The sequence below is a fragment of the Saccopteryx bilineata genome, chromosome 3 (genome assembly GCF_036850765.1).
Source record: "Saccopteryx bilineata isolate mSacBil1 chromosome 3, mSacBil1_pri_phased_curated, whole genome shotgun sequence".
Lineage (NCBI taxonomy): Eukaryota > Metazoa > Chordata > Mammalia > Chiroptera > Emballonuridae > Saccopteryx > Saccopteryx bilineata.
In genome coordinates this window covers 204,006,097-204,021,585 of record NC_089492.1, presented here as the reverse complement: position 1 = coordinate 204,021,585, position 15,489 = coordinate 204,006,097, and the positions used below count along the sequence as shown (strand labels likewise).

The following is a 15,489-nucleotide window of genomic DNA, read 5'->3' as shown; positions in this document are numbered from 1 at the left end:
GAGACCACAATTGCTCTCCCACAATAAATTCAAATTTATTTATAACAGCCATGTTACGTACAACATGGTTTCATCCCATTTCATAAACTAAGGAAAAAGTACACTATATTCTGCATAGGGATATAAATGCCTGATTGTCAAGTAAGGTGACTGAGCATTCAGTGTGACATCAACTGGAACCTGGAGGAGGAATGAGACCCAGTGAACTGAGTAGAGTGGAGAAGAGCAAACTTGGAGAATCCCAGCTGAAACTGGCAATGTTTTCCCATTAATAAAAAGGCATCTATAATTAACAGGCTTTCAAGAGTATTCAGCCATGTATTATGGCATTGCACCTCATAAAACATTCATTCAAAAGCCATATCAGGAAGGCACATCCCAGCTCAATAAGCACATGCAAAGAACTGATGCAGAGACTGAAGAAGAAAGAGAAGCCTTTGAAGTGAAGTTCCCACTGGCCTACAGAGACCACCAAGTATGAAAGGCTGCCATACTTACTTAAAAAACAAAGAAAAGAAAGAAAGAATAAAATTGAGAAGAAAATGTAATGCTAGGAATGTTAAAATTAAATTATATTATTAAATAAACACGTGAAAGAATGTTTCAGAGACATAAACACATTTCTAGAAAATGTGTTTGCAGATCTAAAGAGTGAACACAGATGCAAACAAGGGCAAGAAGTCTACCTAAACTCATCTAAAATACTTTGAACTTTTAAATTTATATCAACCATGCTAATAAAATATAAATGTACATATAACAAGAGAAAACCTATTTCAAAGCCACAGTGACTAAGAAGTATATCAATGACTCAGGAATACACAAACATGCCATGTGAACAAACCAGAGGTCTCAGAAAAAGACCTATTTAAATGTGCATTTATATGCTAGAGGTTGCACCAAAAATCTGAGAATGGATTATTTGTTAAATAGTGGTGGGGAAACTGAGTCACAAAGATGACCAGTTGCTTAAAAATAAAAATGGATTTTATACCTCACATTTTAAATTCCAAATAGTTTTAAAACCCCAAATAAGAGCAAACCCACAAAGCTAATGAAGTGAGGCGACTGCATTGTGAGCCCAGAAGAGAAAAGGATTTCTTAAATAACTCAAAATGCACTGGGCATAATATTAAAATTAGTGGGTTTAACTAAATTAAAATTCAAGATTTGTTGTTGTTAATGAAATGTACCAAATTTATCAGTTCAGTGACATACTAGGAAAAAACATCCATGACATCTAAAGCTAACAAGAGATTAATTTCTAGAATATACAAACAACTCCACAAGAATTCTTTTAAGAAATTTCTTACAGGAAAAGACAGGTGACCCAATTCATAGAAAAAGAAAATTAAGTAAATGAAGAGATGCTCAACCTTAACTGTAATAAAAAAAAGGCAAAATTAAAGTATGAGGTACAATTAACATCTATCAACTTAGCTAAAATCAGAAAATGTGTAAAAAAAAAGGAATCATCATGCAGTTTTTATAGAGACACAAGCCTGACTACAATCTGCACAGTTCCTAATAAAATTAGTAGTCTTATCTCTTAAGAGTCCGCAATATTGCTTTGGACCAATCGATTTAATATACGTAGGCTCCTTAAGAAAAAAAAATACATACTGTATGAAAGCCAAAAATATTTATAAAAAGGCTGACTATATGTCTCTATTCCTAAAGTCTGCATCTTCTCTATGGTTCTAATTGAACCTTTGCTGAACGTGTAGGTACGACTAAACAAAACGTTACCATTTCCCTTTATAGCTGAGGTAGGGACAGAGAGAGAGCTGAAGTAATGAGGGGAATGTCTTAGTGTAGAGACTGACAAACAGGAATCTGAGTCCATGCGACCTGGAACAGTTACAATCTCCTTCCAGGGGTGGTCGCTTTGTAAGTTATATAAATGTCTCTTCGCTATGTTGCACACCAGAAACTAATATAATGTTGTATGTCAACTGTAATTTAAAAAATCTTTTAATATTAATTTTTAATTAATATAAACTAAAAGGACAACCATAAAAAAGAAAAAAAAATAGTTATAACCTCTGCTGGCCTTAGCTTATCATCTATAAAACAGGGATATGACCTACCTTGCACAACACCAGAAGGATCAGCGACAATCCATGTAAATTGTGTAGCACATGTAGGGTGTTCACTGAATAGGAAATGATTTCTTTTTAACTAGAAAAAGAATATCCTTCACTAGCCCTAACAGATTCTAGTGCCTTGCCTACACTATCCTAAACAGAACACCCATGCCACAGGCACAAAAACCAGAGACGGATTCAATATGAACTTACATGTCAGTTTCTTCCACTACAGAGCAGGGATAAAAATCTCTCTCCTTCCATATATTTATGGTTGGAAAGCCTCTTTTAGCTTTTGGGAAATTAATATGAAGCTGCTACTGGTGGTAGTTGTGACAGTGATGACTCTGCAAATGGTGTCAAGTCCTGACTCTACAAGCAGAAGGAAAGGATACTCCCAGAGCACTATAGGAAACATGCTCTTAGAAGAAATGCAGTTACCCATGACTGAGCAACAGCAAGACCTCCAAGCTGACCATGAAAAAACAATTAACCCGGAACCCAGAGCAGATTCAAAGTCTGGACTTTACACATCATGTCTTTAATGTACAACAAAGAGGAAAAATTTCACCTTGGAATCTTTACAACCCGAAGGCTAAGACACCACACATTTTACATTTTACATCACTGCTTCAGTATTTTCAGCCTGGAGCAGTTGTTTCACTTTGGTCCTGACTTCCAACCTGAGGACTGGAGGGTCCTGGCAGAGGTCTATACACATTCAGCTCACACATACATGTACTACTATTTTCAAATGCAGGAAAATGCTGTGGTGACCATTTACAATATATCTTCAGTTGAAATTAAACAGTCACTTTGTTATTAAATATCAGCAATCATCAGAAATAAGAAAACGCTAAACAAGTCAAAATCTTTGAAGTACCTAAGTATTAAATAAGTGTTTCCTGATTTCTGTAATGGTTGAGAACCACTACTTTAATGTTTACAATTTCTATCTAAAGGAAAGAGACATGAAGGAAAGAGAATTTTTTAAAAAAATGAAAATCCTAACACGCATTTATCTCCACTTCCGGTCCTCTCTTGGCCATAAACTTTTCCTTGGCATTTAACATCAAAGTTAGTTACCCTTTCATTTAGTTCACAAGCTACTGCAACTGTCCAAATCAGAAATGGCAATGCATTGTGTATTAAGAAAAATACATTTCATTCCTCAGTTACAGCAGAAAGATCACTCAATATCTCTTTCCCTCTACTTTCTCTTTTTTCTCTGATGCTTTAACACAATTACATAGAGGATAAGTTATAGGTCACTACAGATACCCCAACTATTGAAGAGAAAATAAATGTTCTATCCAGCATTTTCTTGCCCAGTGAGAATGTACCCCAAACTTGAATTTATATTCTCCCTAAAACATAAACCCCTACATAAAGAGAGCCTCAACTTTAAGTACTGCAAAGATAAGAAAAAATAAACTTCTATTCATAGGAGGAATATTACAAAAATATTTACTACATAATTCAAAGTGTACATGGGTTTGCCCATGTCTTTCTGTAATACTGGCTTTTCTGTGGCGTATCCTGAACTCAGTGGAGGAGTTGAGTAGCTATGTACAGTGGTAGAATGGTATGTATGTATGGTAGGCAGGTGTGGGGAGCATCATATACATCATATATTTTTTTTTTCTGGGATGTAAATTGTACTATGGAGAAACAGAAGTGCTGTTTTTTTAATTATAAAAAGTTAAAATCTGGTAATCTGACCCTTCACAAAGATATTGTTCACTAAAGCCTGCATAAGACATCTGTAAATTAAAATACGCTACTAGAAGTTTGGCAGCTAAAGAGTAACTCATCATAAATGAGCTACAGAAATTGTGCTCTGTAAACACAAAATGAGAATATGAAGACTAGTTATTATTCCTGAGTTACTATTTAGCTATTATAAAATCTGCTAGAGTAGGAGTAAATCCTGTTCCTAAATAGAGGACAGGTTTGAAGGGTCACAAAGGCAGTTCTATTTTATCTCAAAGCAGAGTGACAGATTCTGAAGCAAGTCCTCGAAAAAATGAGTAAACCAGAATTCCAGGTGCATACCTGGGTATCAAATGGAGGCAAAACACTACGGTTGTACAGGTCTGTCAAGGGTCTTTCTTAATGGCTTGTTTTCACTTTTCATCTCATAATGTATTTGGCAAAAAAAGAGACATAAACATAGACAGTTTATAATTAAATTCAAATGTAAGAAACCCACATCTATGTATCTAGAAAAAGATGAAATTGCTTTGTTCTTATAATATATCTTGGCTACTTAATGCTAACAAAATTATGCCAATTATTGATATTATCACAAATGCTCAAAGCAGCTACACTTTAAAAGAAATTAAAGTCCTGAAGGAGTACTGGAATAATTGGATCTTATCATTCAAATTACCTCCATAGTGCTGATAGAAAATAAGAAAAGGAAGGGAGGGGGCAGTACAAATTGACCAGGCTACTTGACTACAAAAGATTTTCTTTTTAAAGCAAAAATTAATTATTTCATAAATATATTTTATTATAAAAACTTCAAGTGAGAAGGGTACAATCAGCATTCAACATCCCGAATTTATATAGCACAGATAACCTGGTTTCCTGAGGAAGCCTGGCCGCCCAATGAGCTGAAGGAGCTAAGTGCATATAGTACTGTCATCATGCACTTCCCTCCCTGCAGCAGGCAGAGACCCTTAGAACCTCACTTTCCTTGCCACTAGTCACCTGTTCATGTCCCTTCCTCCAAAGCAGAGTAAGAAGATGCTACTTGCTTTAACATTGTTCAAACACTTAATTTGAGGCCATCCAATATCATCAAACTGATGCTTCTCCCACCTCCTTGGGTATCCCTCCACAGAGAGTTTCACCAGGTAAATAAATACAGGGGGAGAAACATGTGGGGCTTTCACTGCAGGGGAAGTCACTTGGACTTAGTCCACAGGACCTGCCAGGGAAATGAAGAAGAGAAAGTCTGTGTATAAAACCAACCTCTTCCTCTAGCATTTTGTTTTCCACCTATGAACACCTGACATGGAGCAAGCTGTGGATGGGAAATTAGACTCCACCTGGTGAATTCAGAAAAAGTCATTCTCAATGTTACTCTGATGAAAAATGGAATGTAACATATCAAGATGTCTGGCTCCTACCTTTAAAAGTATCCTCTGTCTCAGCAGAGGAGCCTGGCTAAGGAACCACACCTGGAGTTAAGAAGCCAGACACCAGACTAAACACCTCAGAACTAGCTGCCCCTCCTTTCTGGTCACTACCTTTTTTTTTTTTTTTTTTTTGGTGCATGTCTGCATCACTAATTCCCTCAGTTCCTGATGTCCATGCTCTCTCAAAAATAGAAAGCAAAGAGGGGGACCTCTGTTTGTGGCAGAAGAGCTGGGATATCTGAGCCCGGAAGCCAAGACTCTTGCTCTTCCTCCCACCTTCCACTTCACCGCTAGCTCATCCTCCGTCCCTTCCTAGAACCCCCCACCTCTCACACTGCACCACTCTTAACAACACCCAAGCCTCCCCGGACATTTATGTAGATGAGCCCAGGCCAGCGAGTGAGGAACAAAGAGCCACTGCTTCAGGCGGCAGCAGCGGCAGCAGCAGCAGCAGCAACAGCAGCAGCTAGAGGAGGAGAGGACAGCTGGGACTCCTGGACAGGCTGCCCAGTCTGGAAAGCTGGGGTAGATCCCGCCCAATTCAGCACCCAGCAGACGTTGTGACGGAGTTTGGCAGAAGCCCTTGGGGGAGAAAGCAGTATGTGGGGCGCAACCAAGAATATGCAGGCAAGTCAGGCTGCAGCCGGAGCTGGAGATCCGGCTGAGCGGCGCCTGGGGCGGCGGCCAGTGACAGCCCAGCGCCCTGCCCGGGGGCTCCCAACCCGGCCCCACGCACCTGGACCAGGCGGCCACCCTGCTCCCTCAGGGCGCTCTCTGGGGACTCGGCTTCCGGTGGGCTCCGCAGGCTAGAACCCGCGGCGGCACGGAGACTTCACTCCTCCATCCTGGGACCCGGCAGCACGTTACAGACAGCCGTGCACTTCCTGTTTGAAAACACAGGGGAGAGAAAGAGCGAGAGACCCAGTGTTGGCAGCGTGGAGGGAGGGGCGCGGGCCGGTGGGGAGGAAGGCCAAGGGGGCTGCGGGCTGCATGACCGCCGCCCTCCTGGTCCTGGTGGGCAGCGGGCGCTTGGCCCCGCCACACCAGCGACCCGCCAGCTGCTCCCCGGCCCGGCCTCCCCATGCCGGCGGCCGCCACCAGCCCGGCGTGCACGCAGCCTTTCCGTTTCCAGCGCCGGCTGAGTCTCCCCTCCCCGCAAGTACCTAGTCAGTCCATTACACGTTTCCTCCCAGTGTGCCCAGAGTGCAGTCTGTCTCCGTTTTCCTCCTTTCTTCTCCTCCCCACCCCCGCCCTTGAAAAAAGAAATCGCTTTGGAGAAGGTGTCAAGACAAGACTGAGCCTTTGCGGGGGAGTGGAGGCTGGGTTTATGCAAAATTTTAAAGTTAACAGCCACATCTCAGTATCCCCACTCCAGCCCCTCAGCCTTAAGGGCTTCAGGATGGGAAATTACTTGTCTTGCGCCTGGCTGACTCAAAAGAGTGTGTGCACATAGCTGCCAGGAACTGGAGGGAAAATAAACGTAATCTGGGTTCCTAGGATCTTTCTCTACCCCGATCCTCACCCTCACAATCCTCTAACACTTACATATACCAATTTCACACAAAGACAATCATGGAGTGCATTCTTTCAGCAAACAAGTGTTTCTCTGCATGAATCACCCAGCAGTTCCAAAGTTCTGGGTTTATGTTCATTTTGTTAACCTCTGCCTTAGGTGAACTTCAGGGTAGTGTTTAAAAAATAGTAAACAGATGGCTTAAGAACCTGCCACGTGCAGAGTGTGCCAGCTCTAGGTAGTGTGTGTCTGTGTTCAGGGCCCAGATTCTGGGCTTCCAGGTGTGGAGGGCTTCAGCTATACCCTGTGTCTGTCCTTGCATACAAATCTATCAGGTTACAAGGCATGCACGGGGAGTCTCTAACAAACAACTCCTTTTATCATCATGCTGATGACTTAAATAAGTTATTCATGTTTCAACGTGGAGAACAGAATATAAAAGATGATTTTCTACATAAAAGTTAAATTGTGATTGAAGTAGAAAGAAACTGATGGACATAAAGCTCCTACTCAGTGCTAGACACCATCTTATTTTAATATCCTCTTGGTCCAAACATTTCCCAATAGATCTGCAAAAGCATCCTATTCTCATATTCCCAACTGAGAAAACAGGGTCAGAGAAGTTCAGTAATTGGCCCAAAGTCTCTCAGTTACAAAGTGGAGAGTTGAATAACAGGTCTTTCCTAAGTATAAAATCTGGGCCATTTCCTCTACACTGCTAGTTACCAAAACAACAGTGAATTCTGGGAGAAAAATCAAGCCCACTGACCATCTGTGATCCATTCCTTCCTCTCCAAATGATCCTGCAATTTACATGCTACCATTCTGTAGGAGCTCAGTTCCCTCCCAACCTCCATGAATACTATGCACCTTGATTACTCAAGCAGAGGACACTGTTCTCTTTCCCGTATCTACTACTTACTGGCTCTGTCAGCCTTTTCAGAATTACTTGGTGACAAAAGTTCAAAAGGTTCTAGGATAGCTACTCATATGCCAAGGTACAAAGTCTGTTCAAAGTAGAACCTAATCAGCTAACATTTGTTTCTTGAATTCTTTTTCTTTAACTGGGCCTTTTTAAGAAGAAGGCAAAAAATAAAAAAAATAAAGACACGCATGGCCTCAACTTTTACTGAAAGAGTGGCAATGCCCTCATTTTCCATTTCCTTCTACTTTAGCACTGTTTACCATGCACCTGTCAGTAGCACGCTGCTATTACCCTCTGTTAAGCCACAAAACCAAAGCACATATTAGAAAATGATTAAGAATCTTGGCAACAGCGAGAGCCCGGACACTTGCAGAGAGAGTGAGGAAGAAAGCTTTTGTTTTGTCTCCAGATGAACTGCATCTCACGTGCCCTTCCCCATCACCTCACACTCAGTGGCACAGGCCCTGAAGTTGTAGGGCATGTAGCTGAAAGGCAAGGGCAGTTGTGGTGTAAAGGCAGGGCCCTCAAGTGTGATGGCAGGTGCTGTGCGAGAGCAGAAATGAAAACCCCCATCCTTCAGACATCCCAGCTAATGAGGGCTTATTACTAAACACTTCTGAGGGTTCTCAGCATCCTTTTAGGGTCCAGTTCTGCCTCTGCTGCCACCTTTGTCCTTTGCATACTTCCCTGTTTACCCTAAACCTTTCAACTCTTCTCCTTTCAAACATTTAATGCTTCTTCCCAAAGCACTGTCATTTCTTTCCCACAAGAACAAGGACATTCAGCTCAAAACTTCTCTCACTTCTCTCTCATTTAATAAATGCTGTCAATTACCATGCTTTCAAAAATGCAACTCTATTTTTAAATACCTTTTGGTATGCCTGCCTTCATTTCTGTTATGTATTATAATTCCAAAAACCTAGAAGGAAAACCTCTGAAGACAAGTGAGATGGTTAAGAAAGCAAAGGAAACATCTTGAATTAGCCTATATGAATCCCAGACTTTGTAGTTAGGGTAACACATCACTCCTAAGATTCTATCAGTTTTTGACAGGTTCCCTCACAACCACAGAGCCCAAGCCTTGTACTGTACCCTCCCGTGGCTTATCTATTTTCCTAACCCTTCTGTATTTCATGGAGAAGTGTTTCTTCCTTACCACTACTGAGTAGAAAAATAAAACATATTAAACTCACAACATCGTAAGAAAAGAAAAAATATACTTCCAGATAAGCACAAATGATACCACAAAAGATAAAACTGATTTTGGAACATTCTGGAGGTTCATTTTGAAAATCTCCATTCCTTAAGTACCACACAAGTTCATGGATGAAGTCAGCAATGCTGTGAAACCAATTTTAGAAGCTACAAATTAAGTGACAAGAGTTAGCTTTCCTGAGGACTAACAGGTGTGGCAGAAGAGATGAAAAACTCATAACGGAAATGATACTACTTATCTTTCTTCATTGTAGAAAGACGTGCCTTTAATGGTTAAAAATGTTTACCACAAGATCTCTGAGTGTGAGGGTTCCTGGTCATTATTATAGCTGGATTTTATAAACAAATATGTAAAATGACAAGCTGGTGACTTAAGCAATTGCCTCTCTGTACTAGAAGCCTTCACATCAGTGTCCCTGCCCCTGTCTTCACTTCCAAAGTAGCTCCTGCAACAGGCTATTCTGTGAAGGAGGTCTCTCACACCCACATTCACCTCCTGGCCTCTGCAAAACCTGGGCCATGGCTTTCAAGAAAGATGTTGGCAGAGCCAACTGGCTGGCCTGACTGGCATGTGCCCACAGAAGGTTATTAATCATCTTCAAAGAGCCAGAGTGTCATTCTTACACGGCAAAAATGTAACAAATCATCTTATTATAAAAATCTGCCTGCAAGATGGTGTTAGCTCCTTTCTTGGGACAGAGTTTCTTGGTTTTGAGCAAGTTGAGAAGAAAAGCACTATTTAGAGCACCCCTGGGCAGGACCTGAAAGCTACAAGGTAGAAACGAAGGGCCAGGGTGGCTCCAGGCCTGAGTACGTACGTCTCTCAGCTCAGCGCCTCAGTGTCCTTAGCCTCCAAACACGCACACTCACCCATGCTGCACAGAAATAGTAACATTTACACAGGACCCTCACATGCCCTGCCTCATTGAATTCTCAGCACTATCTTGAGGGGAGTTAAAAGCAGCAGCAGAGCTCACAGATGTTGTCGTTTTATTCAAGTCAGTAGGTAAAAGAACTAAAACTCACTCTGGGTCTGTTCTTCCTCCTTTTAATTGAAGAGAAATGAGTAGGTGCATTTTGGCTGTGGATGTATAATTCTGTGCTGCCCATCTTTTCCTCAGAAGAATCTCACTTTTAAAACACAACTTGCAACACTCTCTTTCAACTGCATCATGTTATTTCATCACTTTGCCAATTTTTTGTAAAGTATAAATTAGAGACGTATTTTATAACAGACCAATTGATGTTAAGCTCTAGCAATATGTTGATATAAATTAGGTTAAGCATGCTCTTGGGCTGCAGTTGAATATTATTTTATAAAATAAGTAAGATACACTGGTCAATCAAACTGTGAAGGACAAAATCTTTTCTTTTTTTTTTTAAGATTATATTTATTGATGTTCAGGGAGGAGAGAAAGTGTGGGCAGGGGAAAGTGGGAAGCATCAACTGGTAGTTGTTGCTTCTTGTATGTGCTGGGCAAGCTGGAGGTTTCAAACTGGTGACTTCGGCATTCCAGGTCAACGCTTTACCCACTGCACCACCACAGGTCGGTCAAGGGCAAAATCTTAATACATGTTTTCCAAGTTTCCCTTCACATTCTTCAGTTTGTATGCAAATATTTATGTGTCAAGTGGGTCATACTGACTGGACTGTGATTTAATGAGCACTAAAATGAAAGAACAGCAACAAGAAACCACATAAGTTTGACTAAATGCAAATATCTGTACACAAGTTAAGAGTATTCAAAAAAAGTGCCTAGCATAGACTGGTAGTAATGGATTATTTATTGACTGTTGATCATGGCGTGTGTTGTGTAAACTAAACACCATCCTATAACACAATTTTCTTTGGAAGCATGTTTTGTCTATTCATCTTCTGCAGTGGATATTTCTGCTCCCTTATTAAAAAATATTTCGCCCTGGCCGGTTGGCTCAGCGGTAGAGCGTCGGCCTAGCGTGCGGAGGACCCGGGTTCGATTCCCGGCCAGGGCACACAGGAGAAGCGCCCATTTGCTTCTCCACCCCTCCGCCGCGCTTTCCTCTCTGTCTCTCTCTTCCCCTCCCGCAGCCAAGGCTCCATTGGAGCAAAGATGGCCCGGGCGCTGGGGATGGCTCTGTGGCCTCTGCCCCAGGCGCTAGAGTGGCTCTGGTCGCAACATGGCGACGCCCAGGATGGGCAGAGCATCGCCCCCTGGTGGGCAGAGCGTCGCCCCTGGTGGGCGTGCCGGGTGGATCCCGGTCGGGCGCATGCGGGAGTCTGTCTGACTGTCTCTCCCTGTTTCCAGCTTCAGAAAAATGAAAAAGAAAAAAAAAAAAAAAAAAAAAAAAAAAAAAAAAAAAAATTTCTAAATTCTCTCTAGGCATTCATTTAAAAAAATAATATATTAGCTTCAAATAATTGGTTCTTACAAGTCAAATGAATATTAGGTTCATTACTAAAAAATAATATTCTTAAAAAGGATTTAAAAATATACAAACATCTGTACAATTAACACACTTGAAGGTAGCAAAATATGAGCTGATAGAGGATCAGTCACACACATCACTGTCATTGAATATATCAATTCTCAATTATCTACTATAATGGGATCTTAATAAAGAAAGCAATTTATGAATAACTTAAGGTCGCAAAGTTGGATAATCTGATTTTTCATTTACCTGCAGCGAAATGCTAAGGCAGACAGCATAAAAGAGGAACAAAATGCCTGGGAAAATCCAAAAATGTTATTTTAAACTTTTGAAAGATTATTCATCAATTCTTTATTTTTTTAATTTATTTTGAAGTATAGTTGGTATACAATCTTCTGGTTATATCAGTTTACAATATACTATCCCTTATTATACAATATATTATCCCTTACAATGTGATCACTCCACTAATTCTAGTAATCATATTCATCAATTTTTAAACTAAACCTAGTGAAACAAACTTTAACCACTTTACGTGTATTGATTCAATTATTCCTGATGACACCATACAAGGAGATATTACCATTACCTCCACATTACAGACCAGAAAAAAGACACAAAGATATCAAGTCATTTACCTAAATTAACAATGTAAGCAAATATCCAAACTTGGGCAGCCTGGCCCAACTTGAACCATTTTACTACCACTAGGGCACTACTGGATTGGCCTTGCTTTCTCCAGCATGAAAGCTCCTGGGAAACAGGCCCATGAATAAAAGCAGAGGGCTCAGAGGCTTTCCTTTTTGCAACAAAAATGTAACCACTGGTGGTAGGGAGTCAAGGATGCAGAGTCTGCTACGTGTTGCTTAATAAATGAATATTGAAAAGAAAGTAAATTATATTTGCCAAATGGAAAAGCCAAGACAGAGGGCTGCTTCCTCACCTTGACCAGAATCCTGGACTACAAGACTCCAGGACTGTCTGCCTACAACACAACTGAATTAGCAAGGACAGGGAAGGCAATGAACCCCATGTACTTTGATTTTGGTGAAGCATTTGATACAGTTTCCCATGAAGTCAGCATTCTTAAATCAACTGAAACTTATGTGGCTACAAGAACCACCCAGGAGTAAAGCAGGCTCAAAAGAAAAACACTGGATATATATCTTCTAGTATGTGAAGAAAAGAACCACAAAGAGCAGTATTCAATCTGTTTTCAAAAGTAACTTAGAAATTATTCACACTGTTATAATCAAATTTGCAAAAACCATTAATTTGGGAAGTGTGAAAAGGGCAAATGAGGGAGCCAAAGGACCTCAATTAACAGAGGTGAGGAAAAACAAGTTCGGTTTCATTTTTTGTGCTCCCTTTAATTTTCAGGGAGGGGCTAGGGTGCCCAATGGGTAGTAACCGCCTCTAACCCTGAGATGCCAAGACTAACCTAAGTAAAGGAAGGAACAGCACACTGGATATGTTTAAAACTTTAGGACCTTTGGTCTGAACTTCAAAAAGTATGATCCTATATTAATCCACACACCATCAGTAAAGTTCCATGGGAAATATTTCTTTCAACAAAAAAACTTTGTTAGTAAAACTCAAAAGAAATGAAGGGGCTCAAAGGCTGAATTTAGAGGTCAAACGACAAAGCCAATGGTGTGTGTATAATCTGGCCCTACTACAAGTGTGCCACACAAGCAGAAGATCATGAGAATGGTTTGCGAACACATGGCAGGATCAAGAACAGCGGAGAAGGCAGAGGGAGGCGAGCTAAAGCTTGGCCTGAGGTCATTTTTTAAAGCATAAATTTTAATTTCTAATTTCTTTAATGTTGAGAAATCACTTCTCCCTTGGTAGAAGTTTGCCTTCTCAGCAAAAATTATATATACTTATAAAGTTAGTACTCAATTGAGCACTCAAGAAATGGTCCAAACTCAGGCTGGGTCCCAGAAATAGAAGAAGTGAGCATCATTTCATGCAACTCCAAACAGAATGCAGAACTGCACTGTTGAGCTCTGTAGCCACCATGCCACAAGCAGTGACTCTAGAGCTCCAGCTCTAAGAAAGACGATCAATAAAGTGACAGTCACCAGGAGAATCCTAACATGTTCTTTCTAAATGAACAAAAAAGGGAAATTTAGCACAAAGGCATAAAAAACTAGATCCATACTACATTCTAGATTATGAATGGAAGAAATTATGAGAAAATGCCAATGCACTGAGATCATTATTAAAATTCATAGAGAATTTTAAAAACACCCAAAAAACCTACAGAGAAGAGCTCCCCCAAGGTTTGATTAGTGGCTCCCTCCCATGGTTTAAAATCATTCACACAAAGACAAACCCAAATTAGACTAAATCCATATTCTTTGCCCCAATGTCCTAATGCCTAAAGGAACTATGCCTTCATCTGACTGTGCTCAGAATTACCTGCAGGGCCTTTTAAAAAGTTTCTCAGACCCCACCCCAGTTCTCCATCACTGAAATCACTGGGGGGGGGGGGTGTTCCCAGATTCTCTACATTTAAGAACCCCCCAGGCAACCCTAAAGGTGCAGCTCACTAAAGGAATCTCCACTACAGACATTCTCTCCTTTCTTTACTACCACCATGACAACTGAAGTCAGAGACGAGGGCGAATGCTTTCCCTTCCCAAGAATCTTCAATAGGATAACCTTCAAAGGCAGTGGAATGAAGTCAGCAGGACACTCCAGGTCCTCTGTAATCTGTCCCAAACTACATCTTTTGCCCTCCTCCCCTCCCACATCCCTTACTCTGTCAAAACACGGTTCCCCAAATATATCTTTTAAGTCTATATATTTTCCTGCCCCAATGTTCCCTTCCTTCTCTCTCTCACCTTTCCCTACCGGCCACCATCTTTGTCATCCTTCAAGGCCCTGCTCAAGTTATTTTTCTCTGTGAACGCTTCTGAACTTTCCAGCCAAAATTGGTTTCTCCTTCCTTTCAGCAAATGTCCAAAAATTTACCATATTTTTTGCTCCATAAGACACACCTGACCATAAGACAGACACACCTAGGGTTTTAAGAAGGAAAATAAGGTTTCTGAACCAAATGGTGTATTAAAATATTTAATAAAATACCATTTTTTTGTTCCATAAGATGCACGGGCATTTTCCCTTCCACTTTTGGGGGCAAAAAAACTGCATCTTATGGAGCGAAAATATGGTATCTCACAGAAATTTCAGCACACACTGCATGCTGCTCTGAATATTCTTTTTTTGGTAAGAGGGGAGGTATAGATACAGACTCCCACATACACCCCAACCGAGATCCACCAGGCAACACTGTCTGGGGCCAATGCTTGAGTAATGAACTATTTTTAGAGCTTGAGGCTGATGCACCGAGACCAACGAGCTATCCTCTCAGCACTCTGGGCCACACTCAAACCAACTGAGACACTGGATGGGGGAGATGAAGAGGGAGGAGGGGGAGGGGGAGGGGGAGAGGGAGAGGGAGAGGGAGAGGGAGAGGGAGAGGGAGAGGGAGAGGGAGAGGGAGAGGGAGAGGGAGAGGGAGAGGGAGAGGGAAGAAAAGCAGATGGTCACTTCTCCTGTGTGCCCTGGCCAGGAATTGAACCCAGGACACCCACACGGCAGGCTGGCACTCTATTCACTAAGCCACCAGCCAGGGCCACTGCTCTGAATTATGCTAAGCTATGTTCACACTAGTCTCCCCCTGAAAGCAGCAGTATAACTCATTCCTCTTTCATACTGTGGATGAGAGACAGACCCTTGTTTAAAGTCTAGTTCTTCCAGTTACTTAGCACTGTAACCCTTGGGAGGTTATTAGAATATATTGAGCCTCAATTTTATAATCTTTGAAATGGGACCAAAAAAATGATACCTTCATAATTGTGAGGACACAATACAAGTGTTTGGCCCAATGCAGAGCACCGAACATGCACCATAATGGTTGTCATTATTATTAATTTTTGTTTGCTATCCTACTCAAATACATTGTAGACATAGTAAGTGTTCAAAAACCATTTGCTTCCACTAGAGAGAGAGAGGGAGAGAGGAGCATTAGCTTTCAAAGTAATGAGCAGTGTTTCTTAAAGCCCTTTCTCTTTCACCCAGTTTTGTTCTGTTACGAAGGGCCTTTCATAATATTTCTATTCAAAAGTCATTTCTTATTCCCCTTTCTTTCCTTCAAAAAATCAATATACAAAATTCAATGGA

At 41.0% G+C, this 15,489-nt stretch overlaps 1 protein-coding gene across 9 annotated transcripts in view; it reads right to left on the bottom strand.

Moving 5' to 3' along the window:
- The window catches only part of LRRC8D (leucine rich repeat containing 8 VRAC subunit D), a 123,275-nt gene that overhangs the window by 87,345 nt on the left and 20,441 nt on the right, over positions 1–15,489 (bottom strand). For 6 of the 9 annotated variants that reach the window (XM_066268619.1, XM_066268618.1, XM_066268612.1 and 3 more), the window contains one exon: positions 5,970–6,117. The exons of 2 other annotated variants lie outside the window; for them this stretch is intronic. The gene's annotated coding sequence lies outside the window, so the exon portion shown is untranslated. Of the gene's footprint in view, positions 1–5,969; positions 6,118–6,396; positions 6,613–15,489 lie in introns of those variants that run through there. One more of the 9 variants, XM_066268616.1, reaches the window with a different exon arrangement.